At 41.8% G+C, this 19746-nt stretch overlaps 1 protein-coding gene and 1 pseudogene across 3 annotated transcripts in view; both read left to right on the top strand.

The window, feature by feature from the left end:
• Window positions 1-19746, top strand: part of CDKAL1 (CDK5 regulatory subunit associated protein 1 like 1) — a 649842-nt gene that overhangs the window by 618550 nt on the left and 11546 nt on the right. The gene's annotated exons all lie outside the window — the stretch shown is intronic.
• On the top strand, window positions 10653-14189 carry LOC114496145 (annotated as a pseudogene).

Below are 19746 nucleotides of genomic sequence, written 5' to 3'. Positions count from 1 at the left end.
TTCCCCCAATTGATGCTGTCATCCAAGCCCGCCTCAGGGGTTTTCTGTCTTACATCTCTAACTTCTTCCTTCCACACTGAAAGTCCCAGCTCCCTGTAACACAACGCAGTTCCTCACTTGCATTATTTTCTAATGCTCTTGTAACTGTCCAGTAACACCCATACCAACACTCCCACCAATATGTGATTGCTAGAGACAGTTTAAGCTGTTGTGGTAGTTTTGCTGTTGGTTTTGTTCTTAGGGTCTATCCCTCCAGGGACGTACAGGCAAATAATGGATTTAAAGTCACCTGAAATTATTCCTCTCCGTATAGCTACGTGAATACACAATTAAAATACACATTTGTTTTACTTTGTCTCCAGTTTTTTAGAATTTTTAAATTTTACTTTGTTTTATAATTACATAAAATCTTTTGCAAAATTGGATCTACAAAAGTCTGTTCTGAGGAGTCCACCTTCTACTTACTACTGTCCCCCTCCACCCTGTCACCTCCCTTACCTATCTGAGCAATTACTGTTTTGTTTTGTTTTTTAGTTTTCAGTTTATTCTTTCAATGGTCTGTTTTAACAATACAGATACATGTACATATGTTTGTCACTTTGTCACCTCCTTAGGTGAATTGTACACACTTCTGCTATTTTCACTTAATAATATATCTTGACAGTTACTGCCTAGAAATATATGGAAATTCACTAAATATTCTAAATGATTTTTGTTAAGCTATTAAACAATATACATGAAAGCCGATACTGCTTTCGTATCTCAGATGAATAATATTGCCCTGCATGAGATCCAAACATCTTTTGGGTCAAAGAAAAGGCAGAATTAATTACCTTAAAGACACTATCAGGTCCTAAACCTGCAGGAGTCAACTGCAACATTCTAGAAGGCACTAAGATGGTCAGAGAAACAGAAGGCCATGTAGAAGGTGGGGGTGGTCAGCCACATAAGCCAAACAAAGAGGGTCTAGAAGCTAACACTGGCGATGCGAGTACCTATTTCCCGGAAGAGAGGACACGTGGGCCAAGGGACTTCAAAAAGTCTGAAGACCATTCTGACGTGGAAATGAATACACCCCTTTTCCTTAGTCTGGTACCTTTATATGTTTGACGCATTACTTCCTTTTCTTGAGTTCGTGCTTAACAGACAAACGTGGAATTATAATTTGCTTTCCTATGCAAATTGTTCAGCCCTCTGTGTGTTGTTAATAAACTGGTTTCCTGTGCCCTATCCATGTGGTCTCTTCTGTGGGTGAAGTTCAGTTTCTGAGCTTTCAAGGCCACAAGCCAAACCTTGAGCCATGTTAAATCCCCCAAGAGGGATTTGCCTTCCTCATGTAACCTCTTGAGAGATAGCAAAGGATTTTTCCTCCTTCAGTACCCACTCTGCCATTGTCTAGATACTCCATGCCTACTGCTGTGACTCAAAGCCAATGTTTATGGGGTCCTTATTATGGGCCAAGTGCTATGCTAAATATCTTACATAGATTCACTCCCATCATCCTCATAACTCTATGAGGAAGTTACTATTATTAGCCCTATTTCACAAATAAGGAATCTGAGCATCAGTAACCTAATAACTTATCCAGAGTCACAAATTTAGAAATTTAAAGGGTGGGAAAGGCAAGCCAATATTTATATCCAGGTCTTAGCAACTTTCAAACCTATGTTTTTGTTTGAATTTGGTAAAATATTGATAATGTAAAATTTATTATCTTAATTATTTTAAGCATACAGTTTAGTAGTGTTAAAAACATTCACACTGGTGTGCAGCCAATCTCCATAATTTTTTTTATCCTGCAAAACTGAAACTTTGTACCCATTAAACAGCTCCCCACATACCCACTCCCCTCAGCCCCTAGCACCACCATCTGCTTTCTGTCGTAATGCATGTGGCTGCTCTGGGTACCTCACGAAAGAGGAATCAGTCTTTGTCTTTTTCTGACTGGCTTATTTCACGTAACTTCCTCGGCAGCACGTGTCAGAATTTTCTTCCTTTCTAAGGCTGAATCCTATTCCATTGTGTGTATATACCACATTTTGTTTATCCATTTACCTGTCAGTGAACACTGGGGTTGCTTCCACCTTTTGGTCCTTAGTAATAATGCTGGTATGAATGTGGTTATACAACTGTCTCTCTGAGATCTTGCTTCCAATTCCCCTGGGTACATACCCAGAAGTGGACCTGCTAGACCTTATGATGGTTCTACTTTTAATTTTTTGAGGAACCACCATACTATTCTCCACAGTGGCTGTACCATTTTACATTCCCACAAATGGTGCACCAGGGTTCCAGTTTTGCCACATCCTCGCCAACACTTGTTATTTTCTAGCAGGTTTTGTTTGTTTGTTTGTTTGTTTGTTTGTTTTTGGCAGTAGCCTTCCTGATGGGTGTGAGGTCAAACCTGGATTTTTAAATCCAGGTCCATACAGCCTTGCCTTTTGAGTTGCAAGAGTCTTATATGGTGATTTCTGGACAGTAGTGATATATATATTGCATTCACAATTACAATTCCTGTGGTCTTCGACAGCTGGCTTCCCTGAACCACAGATTTATCTTCTGTAAAATGGACATAACTGAATCATAGAGGATTAAACTAGATAAAGTGGACAGAGTGCCTGATGCATAGTAGTTATATTAATATTTGAAGATGGGGTTCAATTAGTACAGCTTTAAAAAAAGCAGTGATTTCCTGGCTTTTACTTTAATTTTTTTACTTTACATTTTTTTAAAAAGTACTTTGCTTTCATTAGTTTTCACTTTGTAGTATTATATATAAATTAAAAACATGGATTCTAGATTCTGATTATCTGGATGTGACTCCTTGTTTCACCACTTACAGAAATATGCCGTTGGGCAGCTTAGCCTCTCTCCTCCTCAGTTCTCTCTTCTGGAAATGGAGACAATAGTACCTATTTATAGGATTTACATAGAAGTGGCTTAGCAGTCATTAAATGTTGGCTACTACTAATATCATCATTATTAATTTGTGATAGTATGTGCCAAGGCATTGTTTTACTCTAAACAATGGAAGGTAAGAATTGTACAGCCTTTTGTCATTTCAGCTGTTGCACTCATTAGCCACGATTTCCTACAAAATGGCAGATGAAGGCAGGCCACCTTGGGGAGTTACTCCACGTAACGAGAGTGACACATTAATAGAGCAAGCCTCAAAAACAATGTTTGAGCATTGGCTGTTCTTACAAACATTTCGTCCTCTTATTCTTTACACCCCCTTTTTAAAGAGACTATTCTAGAATGGAGAGCTGGTCCTACCATTCCGTTTCTCCCAGATGAAGGGAACACTGCCCCAGGGGGCCTGGCTGCCACCTGTTTCTCATCTATTGGGACTTTGATCCTAATAATGGATCCACTTGAGCAGTTAGATAGCTCAGCACCAATGCAGCCAAATGCACTTGGAAAGGAAGAAGTTTGCAAGGGTGGCATGGTTTGCCTCAATACCAGACAAAGAGCCAGCAGGATATTCAGGTGTATTGAGTTTTATATACAAACTATACTATATTTTCAGAGCTTTGACCCTTAGAAAAGCACCGTTAACATGCTTTCCTCTCCATCTAACATTCATTTCCAAAACCACTGAAGTGAAAGGGTCTATTAGTTCAGGGCCAGATTTGAAAGCACATGAAAACTGCATTCATGAGGTTAAGAAATGGCTTAATAATTAAGTTAAAACAGTTGAAAGTGGATCTAATTTCAAACAGATCAGCTAACCGTGTTAGAAGCAAATAAGGGTGTGTTCCTTCCTGTTTTCCTTCCACCCCAAAGATATTGGCTCCAATCCCAAGCAGTTTTCGTAGTTTCTTTTCTTTTTCTTCATTGCCCATGTGTTAAAGTGGTGTCACAATTAATACCATAGTACATTTAATATTTAGTGCATTTCTTTCTTTCATATTGCCTCTAATTAGTTTCTTTTGCAGGCTCATTAGGAAATATTTGGGTTTCACAGTCTAGATACATAGTTTTTGTTCTGTGCTGCTGGGTTGTGTTTTAATTGGGTATCACAACTGAACTAGTGTGATTGTGTCCGTTCAAAATGTGTTTGGTATGTTTGCAGTACATTTCATGTAACAATTTGAGTACCATCCAAAGTATCTTCAGAGCTAGCTGCTGCTAAACAGTTAGTCTTCATTTCATTTCCCTTACTAATTTGCAGTCACTGATGATAACTTTCCTCCTCGAGAGGCTTGTAGCTGGGGTGTGGCGAGGGGAATTGCATGCATCAAGGAACCAATTGTGACTTGATAATAATAACTACCATTTAGTTAGCCTCTACTGTGTACTTGATGTTAAGGCTTTTTACCAGTATTATCTCAACTTACTATTCTAGCCCGGCCTAAGGCAGCTCGATCACAGGAAGTATTCTTTACATTACTGTACACACTCACAAAGAGGCAACTTAGAGGTGATTGGGCTCTCCCACCTCTCTATCCTTTGCTCACATTGAGGCATGGGGGGAGGGGATAGAAGGAACAGTGGGCTTAGCATGAGCAAAGGCGTGAGCAGACACCCAAAGCAAAAAATGGCCGAAGGCAAGAAAAGAGAATCAGCCCACCTGAGCCTGAATTACTGACACAGACAACGTTCTGGTCATACCTGGCTTCTTATGATATGTTTCAGCATTTATGAAACAAAATAATATTATCTAGGCACTAGACTAAATATTGGTGATAGAAATGATGAACGTGATCTTGACCTTTGAGGAGACTTTAGTCTGGATGTTTTTCTGGTAATACTGCTATTCTATTGTGACCCTTTTTGGGAGGGACCCTTAGGGGTGAGAGAGAGGGTCTTACTGTGGAGGTGCGCCAGCTGCCTTTGGCAACATAATTGCCCTTGTGGTTAAAATTTTATGGGTGATTTTTACCAAACCTAAATGAATTCATTAGGAACAGAAGCTTCCTCATGAAAATCAAAGCCGTATTTTAGAACCCCCAAACCTGAAATGCCATCTTTGCCCAATGTCCTAGTGGCTGGGACTGGGGATACTCTGGGAGAGTGTTATCGCCTGTGATGACAGGAACCCAGGTGTCCAGGACTGCTGTCTCATGCTCTGACTTTGACTATATTACTTGTCCTTCAAATGTCTTTCGTTTTTATTTGGCCAATGATAATAAGTGCCAGGTATGGCAGTATGCCTCAGTTTGTCTGGGACAGTCCTGGTTTTTATCTGTTGTCCCAGTGTAATTAGTAACAGTGCCCTTTTTCACTCCCCAAAGTATCCTGGCTTGGGTGATGAATTACGTGGTCATCCTGTCAATCCTAAAGCTGACCAAGTCCTGCTTGGGATATAGAAGGTCTAAGATGTGATTCTTGCCCTCCAAGAGATGCAGGTCTGGTTAGGAAAAGAAGATAGGCGCATTGAAACAAAATCTATAATATAGCCAGAGCTAAATTAGATGGCATCAGATCATAAGGGATTGGGAGATCAGAGACCTCTGAATACTTTCGGTATCGGGAAATGTATGTGTCCGCATTCTTTGCAGACAACAGAACCATTCAGTTAGTTTAAACAGGAAGGCATTTAAAAAGGGATAGTGCACAGAATTGTTAAAAGGGCTGGGAAGTAGACTCTTCACTGAGTTTTTAAAAACACCCAGAACCACACAGAGGCTGCTGGTAAGAGATGTTATTTCTGCCCTCTGCCCAGCAAGGCAGAGGTCCCACACCCTGTCTGCTTCCTCGTGGAACTTACCTCCTAATCAGCGTCTAACATACGTTGCATCTGAGGATGGAACCTGAGTCTCAAGCGTGCACCCTTGGGGACAAAGGAGGATGAGAAATGTTCTTGGAATTTATATTAGTAAGATGGAATTTACAGTGTGGAGAACTATCAATGTGGAGAGAGTGTTCAAACCGTTTCTACTACAGAGGGTATTATGGATGTGGTAAGATTAGAACCAGATTTAGCGTGTGATCAGGCAAATAGAGAAGAAAATATTTCTCGATGAGACGTTTTTCTCAAAGTGGCATAATGCACAGGAATAAAACTGGCTTTATATGGGCATCCATAAGCAGATGTGGCAGTTGGCAGGCAATGGAAAGTCATGTTCTCTAAAGAGTAGAGCCTCTGGATTTTGAAATCAAATAGAAAACTTACAGCTAACAGTTTGGACAATAAAACACATGGGTTAGTTTATGATAAGTTAGGCTGTCCTACAATAATAACAAATTAACTCTGAAATCTCAAGCCTAACACAACAAAGGTGTATTTCCTGCTCATGCTACAACACACCTGCAGTTAGTGGGCAGTCTGGAATCAGGGATTGTCTGTTCCACGCAGTTGCTCGGGGACCCAGGTTGGCTGCGAAGAGAGCAGTGCTGAGGAGCCAGGCTTCTCACTGAAACAGCGTATGCTGTTTCCTTGGATGTCCATTAGCCAGAACTGTTCGCATGGCCCAACCTAACCTCAAGAGTTGGGGAAATACATACTCCTATATAAATAAGAAAATGCGGGTGAATACTAGAAGTTTCTACCATACAGGTCAGAAAGTTTTTGAGCCTGGGCATTACTGTGAGGAAAAGCTTGTAAGAGCAGGGCTGCCTGTCTGACTGTTCCACCACCAGTTCCAGGCCCTACCTAGCACAGCGCCTGGCTCAGAGTCGGTGCTCAGTTTGTTGAATAAACTTGGCTTTCAGTGACTTACAGGGTGGAATGGATAGTTTCTTGACCAGAGCCTAGGAAGCTGAAAATGTATAAATAGATTGAAATATTCTGTTATTTCAAATTAGGAAATTAATATATTTTTCAAGGGATAAAAAGTATAGTGAAGCCACCCAACCTGCTCTTTGAAGTCATTTGACATGTCGATAAGCAGATTGCAAAAGCCCCCTTTTAAACTGATAATAATCGAGCAAATTTCAGTTATTTTCATGGGAACTGTAAGGATGTGTACTTTAGAGCTAGGCGTGCTTAAGTTTTAGTTTTCTTCCCTTTTACTTTCTAGTGCTGAAAGTGATAGCTTGTTTACCCTGTCATACTCAGGGTATTGACTTTGAGTTGTGTCTAAAATAATACAACCATGAATGTCTTTGTTTTCTATCATAGTTTGCAATGTTTTAAATTTAAAGGGCTTTGGAGAAACAAATTTTCTCCTGTCCCTCTATGTGCCTGATATAAGTCAAACATAAATATTCAAGTCATATATCAAGTTGACAGTTACCTGGTAGGAAGTCAACCTATAAAAATCAGATGCAGTGGCTTTCAGACTTGCCACCACTTGAGAGAAATCTAGGGACCAGAAGAGCAAAGCACTATTGTAGGTATTCACTATCACCATCATCTTTTCCTTCTAGAGGGTTCTGGCTCCCAGGACTTCTTCCTCCTAAACATCTGTTTCAAAAGAATCAGGTACCCCTTAACCAGGAGTCCCCAGCCCCCAGGCTGCGGACTAGCACAGTCCATGGCCTTTTAGGGATCAGATTGCACAGCAGAAGGTGTGTGGCAGGTGAGTGAGCAAAGCTTGGCTGACATTACCCCTGAGTGCCTGCAGTCTCCCTCAACCCCGTCCGTGGAAAAATTGTCTTCCATGAAACTGGTTCGTGGTTCCAAAAAGGTTAGGGGCACTGCCCTTAAGCACATGAGCTTGGGGGTCATGCTGTGTGGATTTGGAATTTTGGCTCTATCCTTTACTAAATGTGTGATCATTGGCTGCTCACTCTCTAGGTGTGTTTCCTATTTTATAAATTAGGGGTAAAAGAATCTATTTGATAGGGCGATTTGGACAGTGAAGTGCGATAAAGCATGGGAAGCATTCAGAGCTATACCTGGCAGAGAGGCAGTGATCCAGGACCATGTGGTGTGAAATTGGCATGGTGATAGCCAGTGAAGATTTATCTAGGCCATGTAATCAAGATCCTAGTAATGTCACATCCATGGGCATGGGTTATGTTTTTCCCAAATCACGTACATACCATGAGAAGAGGATTTGATTGTGGTGGATACTGGCCAGCAGTATCCATCGCTGCAGATGCTCGTAGAAACACAAGAAAAACATACACACAGACAACCGAGTCCTGTGGGGAAATAGGTACAAAATGGCCACTCTCTCTAGTGGAGAGCGCCCCGAGCCCCCTCCTGAGCAGGCTTTTATTAAGAATACAGATACAGTTTGTGGATTACAGTCTGGCAGGGCAGATCAAAAGGAATACATAGCTTTCAAAGGTGCTGGCATTCTGGGCAGAGTTTGGGGTTTTATCACTTTAAAATACTACAGGACCTAAAAGGCTAGTTTCATTTCCTGCCCGTGCCTTCATATTCTAATTCAGGAGCATCCTCCAGTAAGCAGATCTCACAGGATCTTGTATATTCTATGTCCCAGGCCTGATTACCCTGGGGATCTGCTGACTCTGGTCTGGACTGCACCTCCCCTGTTGTTTCCGCAGGCCTGAGTTGGGCAGAGGAGACAAAGGCAGCCGGGAGACTTCGATTTCTCACAACTAAGAACAAGGACTCAGGCTTTGATAAAGCCGAGGGGGCAGGGGTTGGTGTTGATCACCCCTTCATTTCCATAGCCCCCCAAGTCCTTCCTTGAGGCCTCCATGTGATCATGCCTGTCCTGGCAATTCCCCCCTTGGAAAATCTTACCCATCATTGGCTAACTGCTCAAGCACTAGGGGCCGGCACAGAACAGGCAGCGTTCATGTCAGGGAAATAAGTTTGGTCTCCTTAGTGGCTCCTTGTCTGGAGTCCTCTGACTCATCCTTAGCCACAGGCAGTTACAGTTTCCTGAGACCAGGTAGGGTGGACTCCATCATTTGATCAATGATCTTTTCAGGCACATTTATAACCAGCAACAGCATTTGTAAAGTATAGTTGCCTAAAATAATTACTTTGTGATTGTGATTAAGCTCCCTTTTTTGATTGACTTTGAGTTGCTCTTTCTTTTCTGTTGTCCTTCAGTGAGGCCAGCTCCTCTGCACAATCACAAGGCATCTGTGGTGCCCAATAGTGTTATCTGCTACAGATCTTCTTTTAAATACTCTTTAGGGAGATGAGTTTCTGTTCTCTGTACTATCTTATCTGAAAATAAACACAATCTTCCTAATCAGTCTCCTTGTTTCCACCCTGTATATAGATCAGATCATGTCTCTTCTGCTCACACCCATCTAAGATTCCATATGACCCACCATATGTACCCCAAAATTAAAGGCAGGCACTCAAACAGATACTTGTGTACCGATGTTCATAGCGGCATTATTGACATAGTCAAAAGGTAGAAACAACCCAAGTGTCCAGCAACAAATGAGTTGATAAACAAAACATGATATATACAAATGGTAGCATTTTATTTATCCATAAAGAGAAATGAAGTTCTGATACATATTCAACCACATGGATGAATCTTTTTAAGTTATTTCATTGTTGTTCAATGGGTGAATCTTGAAAACATTATGCTAAGTTAAATAAGCCAGACAAAAAAGAACAAATATTATATGACTCCATTTATTTGAAAGATATAGAAGAGGCAAATTCATAGAAACAGAAAGTAAATTAGAGGTTATCGGGGCATGAAGAGTTATTTCTTAATGGTTACGGAGTTTCTGTTTGGAGTGTTGAGAAAGTCTTAGAAATCAACAGCAATGATGGCTATACAGCATGAGGATTGTAATTAATGCCACTGAATTGTGCACTTAAAATTATTAAGGTGGTAAATTTTATGTTATCTATATCTTAAGACAAAAAATTAAATTAAAAAGAAGAGCATGTGGGGCTTTCCAACCATGCTCAGGGTGGAAGCAGGCAACCCTGTGATGGCCTGCCAGGCCTGGTGCCTCGGCCCCTCAGTGTCCATTGATTTTCCTCTCCCTCACGCACACCATTCTAGCTACACTTGAATTTAAACACACCAGGTACCCTTCCTCAGGAGGCCTTTCCATTCGCTAGTACCTCTATTTAGAATGTGCTTCTCTTAAATGCCTGTATGACATGTCTGTCATCTCCTACATTCAGATCTCTGCTAAAACACCACCTTATCAGTGAGACTATCCTGAGTAGCCCCCTGTAAAATGCCACCTCCATCATCTGTCACAGACTGGTACCCACTATCCATACTCTATTTTTCTCCACGATACAACTCCTTATCAGCCACACCAAATATTTATGTGTTTCTTTGTCTCCAGTTATGAAAATGGAAGCCCCATCCATGAGGGTTGGTACATTGTCCTTCATCTGTGTCCTCAATGCCTAGAACAGTGCCTGGAATGGGACAAATGTTTAGTAAATGTCTATTGAGTAAATGAATGAATGTCTTCATCCTGGAGATGTGTGTACACCCCTTACTAAAAAGGAGTGCAGGACCAAACATGTGGTCACTGTATATCATTAGTTAACTTACTTTGAATGCCTCGTGATAAACAATCACAGAACCATAGTGGAGTTCAGCTGATCGGACCAGGCTCAGTCACGTATCTGCGGTCAATGTAGGGTAGCTGAGCAGCTCTTCTAATCTTGGTGGGCTTGCTGACATGTCTGACAGTTCAGCTGCCAGATCTAGATGGCCTCAGCTGGGACCCCATGGATGAACCCGCTCTGCTCAATGCATCTCATCCCATAAGATGCTCTCCTGGGTATGTTCCCACAGTGAAAGCAGAGGAAGAAGAGCAACCAGAAACTCTGAAGTCCTTTTCAAGCCATGGCATGTATTATGTTTGATAACATCCCAGTGGCCAAAGTCAGTCACATGGTCAAGCCCAAGGAGAGCATTACTTAGTTATGTGATAGAAGGCACAGACCCAGGAGGTGTGAAGAGTTGGGACCTTTACTGTATTCATTCGGCCACACCAGGAAATCCCAGCGTCGTTGCTTGTGGGTGACACATCTTGTACCCCACAAGAATTCAAGTTCTGCCTCCACCTTAGATCCAGTCTCTCCAGATCTGCAGCTCAGTGTCTTGTTTTCAGATTGAGAGCTGTAGAACAGGAAGGGTTGGGTCTAGTTTCTCTTTCTTTTAAAACAACTCTTTTCGCATAAAGAATCCAAAATGTAAAAGTTCGTAGAAGTTAAGGCATTTTCTCATGGTCCTCTACTGGGAAACATTTAAGTGTTCTCGAGATGCTGTTATTCTCTGAAATGTTTGCGCCCAACAGCTACACTCAACATTATCACCCACAGGGCCTGTGTTAGGCAGGAAAATAGCCCCCAGCAGTGTGCACGTTCTCATCCCAAGGATTCGTGAATATGCTAGGAACCAAGGGATTAAGTTGTACAAGGAATTAAATTTACTTATCAGTTGACCTTAAAATAAAGACATTATCCCGTATTATCCAGGCAGGCCCAGTGTAATCAAGATAGTCCTTAAAAATAAAAGGGCATCTCCATACTGCTTTCCACACTGGATCTGCCTTTTGACACAGAGATCCCACTTCTGGGAATATAGACGAAGGAACCCAAAACACTGATTCGGAAGAACATAAGCACCTCAATGTCCATTGCAGTTATTCACAGTCACCAAGATATGGAAGCAGCCCAAGTGTCCATCAGTAGATGAGTGGATAAAACAACTATGGGACCTTTACACAATAGAATACTACTCGGCCATAAAAAGAAAGAAAATTTTACCCTTTGTGACAGTATGGATGGCTCTGGAGAACATTACACTAAGTAAAATAAGCCAGTCAGCAAAAGACAAATACCATGTGATTTCACTTATATATGGAATCTGATGAATAAACTGAACTAACAAGAAAAATAGAAACAAACTCATAGATAGAGTATATGATGGCAGGTCAGGGCAGGAAGGTTAGGAGGCGGAGAGAGGGAGCAAATAGGAAAAAGGACTCGTGGACGTGGACAACAGTGTAGTGATTGTGGCGGGGAGGCAGGGAGAGGGGTTATAACTGGAGTAAATTATAATGGAAAAAATACAATTAAAAAAAGTAAAAGGGCAGCAGGGGAATCAGAGGTCAGAGTCAAGAGAATTCTAACTTGGGAAGATGGAAGGGGGTCAGGAGCCAAGGACTGCAAGCTGGGAAAGGCAAGTATATGGACCTCCCCTAGAGTCTCCAGAAGGAGGGTAGCACCTTTACTGGTAGTCCAGTGAGACTCATTCCAGACTGGTAAGCTCCGGAGGGGTAAGACGATAAGTTTGTATTGTTTTAAGCCACTCAGTTTATGATCATTTGTTACAGCAGCCTTAGGAAATGAATACAGAGACTGATGTTATCCCATAGAACCCAAGTAAAAAATGAGAAGATGTGTTATTGACAAGTGGCCATTTATATCCTATCCATTTTCCACATTGGCCCATAATTTTTTAAAAGGTGCTAGGGAGCACCTTAGGAACTGAGAGATGGAAAAGTAGGGGTGTTAAAGGAGAAAAGGTAGGTTACTTACTGGGACTGATCTTAAAAAAGGAAGCAGTTGAGGATCTCAGTAGCTCGAGGAGTAGGTGAAGATGGCAGCAGCCAAGGCTGTCCTGTGGCCAAGCAGGAAGCAGTCAGAAATTCAGCGCTGAGGGCATGGTGTCCAAGGATTACTGCTTCGACTCCCATGTGCACTTTGGCATCCACAAGGAGATGCTGAAAGACGAAGTGTACACCGTCACCTACTGCAACTCCATGCTTCACAACCAGCACCTCTTCTCAGATCAGGTGGTGCTGGGCGTGTGCTTGGGCACAGGGATTCTCTGCATGTTTGCTGCCAAGGCTGGGGCTGCGAGGTCATCAGGATCGAGTGTTCCAGTATCTCTGATTATGCAATGAAGATTGTCAAAGCCAACAAATTAGACCAAGTGGAGACCATCATGAAGGGGAAGGTTGAGGAGGTGGGGCTTCCAGTAGAGAAGGTTGACATCATCATCAACAAGTGGATGGCTACTACTGTCTCTTCTACAGTCAATGCTCAACACTGTGTTCTGTGCCCAAGATAAGTGGCTGGCACCTGATAGCCTCATCGCCCCCACTGAGCTGTGCTGTCCATGACAGCCATCAAGATCCACTGGTGGGAAAAAGTGTGTGGCTTTGACATGTCTTGCATCAAAGACGTGAACACTGAGGAGCCCCTGGTGGATGTGGTGGGCCCCAGGCAGCTGGTCGCCAATGCCTGCCTCACAAAGGAGGTGGACATCTACACCGTGAAGGTGGAAGAGCTGACCTTCACCTCTCCCTTCTGCCTGCAAGTGAAGTGGAATGACTACATGCAGGCTCTAGTGGCCTACTTCAACATCAAGTTCACCTGCAGCCACAAGAGGACCAGCTTCACCACCAGCCCTGAGTCGCCATACATTCAGTAGAAGCAGCTGGTGTGCTACATGGGGGGCAGGCTACCTGACAGTGAAGACAGGCGAGGAGAGCGTTGGCACCATTGACGTGCAACCCAATGCCAAGAATAATCGCATCCTGGACTTCACCACTGACCTGGACTTCAAGGGCCAGCTGTGTGAGCTGTCCTGCTCCACCAGCTCCCAGATGTGCTGAGACAATACCTGGTTTCTCCCACTGCAGCCAAGCCAGCCATGCACAGGCCGAGGGGCTGTGGCATTAGGCGGTTTCTGTACCCCTTTCCTCTCCCTTCCTCAGAAGGAGGTTTTAGGGGCCTGGGCCCAGGGTGCAGGGAGTTGGGGGGAGGGCATGTTGTGACTGTACTTTTCATAACTTATGTTTTATATGGTTACATGTATGCCAATAAATCCTCAGCTGGGGGGGGAAAGGCAGTTGTTAGGGAGACAGCGTGGAGAGTTAATGTTCTCAGGGAGTCCTGACTCCACGGCTTGTGCCCCACACCCCCAGACTACTTGTTCTGCCTTTGACCAAACCCTGCCCCACGCCTCTCTCTACTCTAAACCCTGCTGGAGCTTCTAACTTAAATCACATAAACCTTGATGGGGACTTGAGATTGACCCCTGCTTGCGGTGATTTCTGTAGCCTGGGTGAGACACTCAGGAGTGGAATTGCGGGTGGTTGGGTCTGCACAGCTTCCACTTTACCACTAATGCCCCCATTTCCCAAAGTGGCTTCAGGAATTTGCTAGACCGTCCCCTGCAGCAGAGCCGGAGTGGTCTGGTGCCTCTGCATTCTCATCCACTCTCAATACTGATAGGCCTCTCACTTTTTGCCAGCCTGGTATATGTGAATTTTTATCTCACTGTGTTTTTAACTTGTTTTTCTCTAACTGTAAATGAGCACATTTTAATATATGTATTGCTTTCTTTATATATTTATTCAGATTTCCTCTTCAATAAATACTTTTATCTGTGTAAGTCTTTTGCTCATTTTCTTCTATTGAATTGATACCATCTTATTGATTTTTAGGATTTCTGTATATAAAGTTAGCTATAACAGAAGCAAGTGTCTTTTCCCAGTTTGTGGTTTGTATTTTAACCTCTTTTGGGTGCCCATAGCACTGTGTGTGTTTTGTGATTTAAGAATGATTTTCCTACCCCTGTGGATTAGAAAGCTTTTCTGCCCATACTGCCCTCCACATTTTTGCACTCTTGCCGTTAATAGGTAGGTAATCAATCTACCTGTAATTGATTTTTAAGCATGGTAGTTAGGTGTTAAATTTTATTGTTTTATGCATGTATAGTCAATTGTTCTGGAAGATTTTCCTGAAGGTCTACCTTTCCTTGGTCTACGGTACCTGTTATGAATAATGCTTCAACTTATACGTGAGTCAGTTTTTAGCCTTCTGCCTGGCATCTTTTTGTATTATCTCTTGCTGTGTAACAAATTACCTCAGAGTTTAGCAGCTTCAAACAACAAACATTTGTTATCTGAGAGCTTCTGTGGGTCAGAAATCTGGACACAGCTCAGCTGGGTGCCTCCGGCGCAGTGCCGGGCATGAGGCTACCATCAGGGTGTCCGCCTGGGGAGCTGTCTCAACGGAAAGCTCACCTAAGGGAGGAGGTGCTTCTAAGTTCACTTATGGGCTGATGCCAGGATTGTGCTCCTGGTGGGTCGTTAAGTTGAGGTCTCGGCCCTTTGTTAGCTGTTGGTTAGAGGTCTCCCTCAGTCACTTCTCATGGGGGCTTCTGCACAGGGCGGCTCACACATGGCAGCTGGCTTCCCACCACACAGACCAGCAGAGTGAGGATGAGGGAAGCCACAGGTTTCTGTAACCTAATTTCAGCAGTGCCGTCCCATCGTTCATGTCCAGTGTTAATCAGAAGTATGGCAGTAAGGTCAGCCCATAGTCAGGGGAAAGGCGTTACACAGAACGTGAACGTCAGGAGGCAAGGGTCTCGGGGGCCGGCCTTTTGCAGGCTGCTCACCACACTTTTATAGCCACACACATTATTAAGTTCCTTAATATTGATCTTCTCCCAGTTGTTTTAAGTGACTTTTGAAGGACGACGGATGATTATTTTTGCTTTTTAAAAACCGTCCATATTCAACAACAAAAAATACAGTAGAAAGGGGAAATAGTCATGCCTTGGAATGGGTTTTTGGAAGTCCACATAATGGACCTGTGGAAACGATAGGGAAAAAGATGGAGATGTGAACTTTCTTCAGGTGACTGAGTTCCATGCAATTACAGTATGTACCAGGTAAGTTTTCTCAACTAGTTTGTCTCAGTTTTTCAAACTGAGTAATTATCATGGTAACCTAGGGGAAACATCCTACATGTTAGCTCATCATTTATGAGACTCTTCGAATCAGGACAAAGCACCTGCCATCTCCTTTATTCATGTTATGCAGTTCATGGAACTGAGTGATGCTAAATCCGTATCTCCAGTCAGTGAAAATGATACTCAGAACAGCATGAGAGGGTTGCATTGTAATAGCTGTTGACATCATGGCTTCTTCTTCATTTAAAGCACTAACACCTGCCAACACACCCTCATGTTTACCTAGTCGAAAGAAATTCTTAGGAATAATTGTTTTGAGTTGAATTGATTACTTAAAGATTAACTCTCATATACCCAATTGTTATTTTACTCAACATCCTAGTTCACAGCTCCCTGTGTACACTCCATGGAATGAGGATGGTTTAAGAGATTATTGAAAGGAATCCATCGTCAGTAGAGCATCTTGACCCATTTTACTTTCTCTTTCTTCCTTCTACTTTGTCACACCTGTGGAGCGGCTGTAGTTTAGTGCTTATCTCCAGCCAGTAATGCAGAATAGATGAGTTCAGATTTCTGCCACTGTCATGAACATTGGGATTACAGGCTTCATAGTTCTGTTTAATATATATCTCCTTTTTAAAATTTAACTTTTACTGTATTTTTCCCATTACCATTTAGTCCCCTTATACCCCTTACTCCCAGCAATCACCACACTGCTGTCCATGTCCATGAGTTCTTTTTCCTTTTTGCTCAATCCCTCCACCCCCGAACCCTCTCCCCATTAGTTGTCATCCTGCTCTTCATCTAGTCTGTCTGTTTGCCTTGTTAGTTCAGTTTGTTCATTAGATTCTACATATGAGTGAGATCATATGGTGTTTGTCTTTCTCTTACTGGCTTATTTCACATAACATAATGTTCCCCAAGTCCATACATACTATCACAAAGGGTAAAATTTCCTTCTTTTTTACAGCCAAATAGTATTCCATTGTGTAAATATCCCATAGTTGTTTCATCCACTCATCTATTGATGGACACTTGGGCTGCTCCCATATCTTGGCAATTATAACTAACGCTGCAGTGAACACAGTGGTGCTTATGTGCTTTTGAATTAGTGATATGGGTTCCTTCAGATCTATTTCCAGAGGTGGGATTCCTGGGTCAAAAGGAAGATCTATTTTTAATTTTTTTGGTACCTCCATTCTGCTTTCCACAGTGGCTGCATTCCTACCAAGAGTGCAAAAAGTTCTACTTTCTCCACATCCTCACCGGCACTTGTTGTTTGTTGGTTTTTTGATGATAGCCAATCCCACAGGTGTGAGATGGTATCTCATTGCAGTTTTAATTTTCATTTCTCTGATGATTAGTGACATTGAGCATCTTTTCATATATCAGCCATTCATATGGCCTCTTTGGAGAAGTGTCTCTTCTGGTCCTTTGCCCATTTTTCAACTGGGTTGTTTGTTTTTATGCTGGTGAATGTTGTAAGTACTTTATAAATTTTGGATATTAACCATTTATCAGATGTATTGGAAAATATGTTCTCTTATTCTGTGGGTTGTCTTTTTATTTTGTTGATGATTTCCTTGGCTATGCAGAAACTTTTTAGTTTGATATAGTCCCATTTGTTTATTTTTTCTTTTGTTTCCCTTGCCTGGGGAGATATATCCGATAAAAAATTTCTGCAAGCAATGTCCAGGGTTTTGCTGCCTATGTTTTCTTCTAGGATTTTTATGGTTTCTGGTCTAACATTTATTCTTTGATCCATTTTTAATTTATTCTTGTGTGTGGTGTAAGAAGGTAGTCTAGTTTCATTTTTCTGTACATATCTGTCCAATTTTCTCAACACAATTTATTGAATAATCTATCTTTAGCCCATTGTATATACTTGCTTCCTCTGTCAAATATTAGTTGACTATAAATGTATGGGTTTATTTCTGGTCACTCTATTCTGTTCCATTGATCTATGTGTCTGTTTTTATGCCAGTACCAGGCTGTTTTGATTACTATGGCTTTGTAGTATAGTTTGATATTAGGTAGCATGATTCCTCCAACTTTGTTCTTCTGTCTCAGGATCACTGTTTCTGTGCTGGGCCTTTTGTGGTTCCATATAAAATTTTGCAGTATTTGTCCTGACTTCATAGTTTTAAGTGAACTTCTCAGTTTCTTTATTTCAAGGCTCTGTGTGTCTGTGTATGTGTATATATTTGTCCATACATCTATGGCTGAGGTTTAGTTAGTGGAAGAGAGCTAAGTTCTAGAGTAACTTTCTTAAGTATGTGTAGTAAAAAACCCTCCTCTTTTGAGGAAAAAAATTAATAATAATGAAATAAAAATAAATGTATCTCCATCTAAGATGCTCGGTGTCTGATAACATCCTTTCAACAAAGCTTGCGCTCTCTCATTTTTTGAGAATGAGGGAGGTTCTATGTAAACAAATGTGACAGTGCAGTACTGTTGGCAAAGATGTGATGCTTTGTGATGAATTCTAGGTCTGATTCTCCCACCCAAGAACGCCCCCCTTATTTTCAGGAATGTGTGAGCTCGTGTGACTATACATTGGTGCTAAGTTACAGATTCAGAGCGTTAACGAGGATCGGGTATTCAGATAGAACCCCACAACCAGAGGGCTGGGAAGGTACTAGAGACGCTCCACCTTTTGTTCACTCCTTGTCACCAGCCCAGTCCGAAGCAGCAGTGTGCATTAGGGATGCTTACCTGAAGAGGTGCTTCCTTAAATTTATATTTTCTGGAGTAAATGGAATGATGACAAAGATAGCTTTCTGATATAAAGATAATTTTGTATTCAAAGTAAACTTTTCAAAATCAAGAGATTCTGAGATTCTTTTCTGAGAGTATACTACACTGCATAATGTATATTTTACGAAAATTTCCTCAATTGATTACATATTTGTTTTTTGATAGACTTATCTCCATAGGCCATATGGTCAGACTTTTAAAAAAAAATTCTAAACTCTAATTTATCTTTGAGCTATGAGCTATCAAACTATTTTTCCTTCATCCCTGCTAGTGTCCACTTCAAGCTCTAACAGTGCCTCTGAGCCCTGAGAAAAATTTACACATAAATATTGTGAATCCATTAAAAGAAGTAGGGAGCTGAGTTGTTTTCATGTCTCTTGAGTTGAATGAAGAGAGATCTTACACAAAGTTATAATTTAGTGATGGGCTGATGCTGAGCTTTGGTTTTTGATATGATCATTCCTTTTTTCACTTGGCGCAGTTCAAGCCAGAGGGTGGGGTGTTCTGAAGGAGAGGGGCCGCCGAGATCATGCAGGGCACGTCAGATCTCCCCCTTTGGTGAACGTCAAGGCAGAGTTATTCAGAATAGAATCTGAAACACATTTGATCATGCGGCAGATAGTTTAATAATTTATGTTTGGCCTTATTAGTAAAGCCTTGTGTTTACTCTGCTATCACAGAAATAAGATTAAAAACCAAGATTAGAGCGATGTGTGTGTGTGTATGTGTGTGTGTGTGTGTGTTCTAGTTTAAAATATTCTTCACAATTCTAATGACCTGATAGCAATGACATGTGAAGGGGGGCGGGGGGATTAGATGTGGAGAGCACCTGATTTAGAATTGCTAATGCCCAAAAGCGATGCAGAAAGGCTTGACAGTACTGTGCTGTCATCGTGTGAGTCTGTGACAGAGGTTTTAAAATGTAAATGTTCTCCCAAAATAAACGAAAAAGTGTAATTGATTCCAAGTCTAATTTGGCGATTTGGTTACATGCCAGGATACCAATAATGCTAATGGACAATTCATATAACATTGTTTGCATAGCCTATAAGAACTGGAAAATACTGACATCTTTGGTATGGTGATAATTAGGCAATTGTAGTCATATATTAAGATGCTCCCAATTTGAAGTATAATGGAGAAAGGTAGCTCGTCGCCCTTAATCTCCTGTATGTCCTGGTGTCTGGTAATGACACCAAGCACAGGACTGAGGTTGTCTGTCAGTTGCAGGAAGGGAGCTGGCACGAGGAATGTGGTTTCGGGGCCCTGGCAACACCTGCCGGTGTCAGGGACAGAAGAACTCATTTAGAAGCTGTGCTGCAAGATGGGAAGACAGGTGGCAGCTCTCTTACAGGGATATCTTTTATTTGAGCAGAACCAGACCAACTGTTCCTCATTAAAACACATTTTGCAACATGTTCTAATGTGAGCAGATCAAGTATGTGTGCGTATGTTCAGAGAAAAC

Source organism: Phyllostomus discolor, chromosome 5 (assembly GCF_004126475.2).
Source record: "Phyllostomus discolor isolate MPI-MPIP mPhyDis1 chromosome 5, mPhyDis1.pri.v3, whole genome shotgun sequence".
Lineage (NCBI taxonomy): Eukaryota > Metazoa > Chordata > Mammalia > Chiroptera > Phyllostomidae > Phyllostomus > Phyllostomus discolor.
Note: the sequence above shows the minus strand (reverse complement) of the source record. Positions and strands in the feature narration are given on the sequence as shown.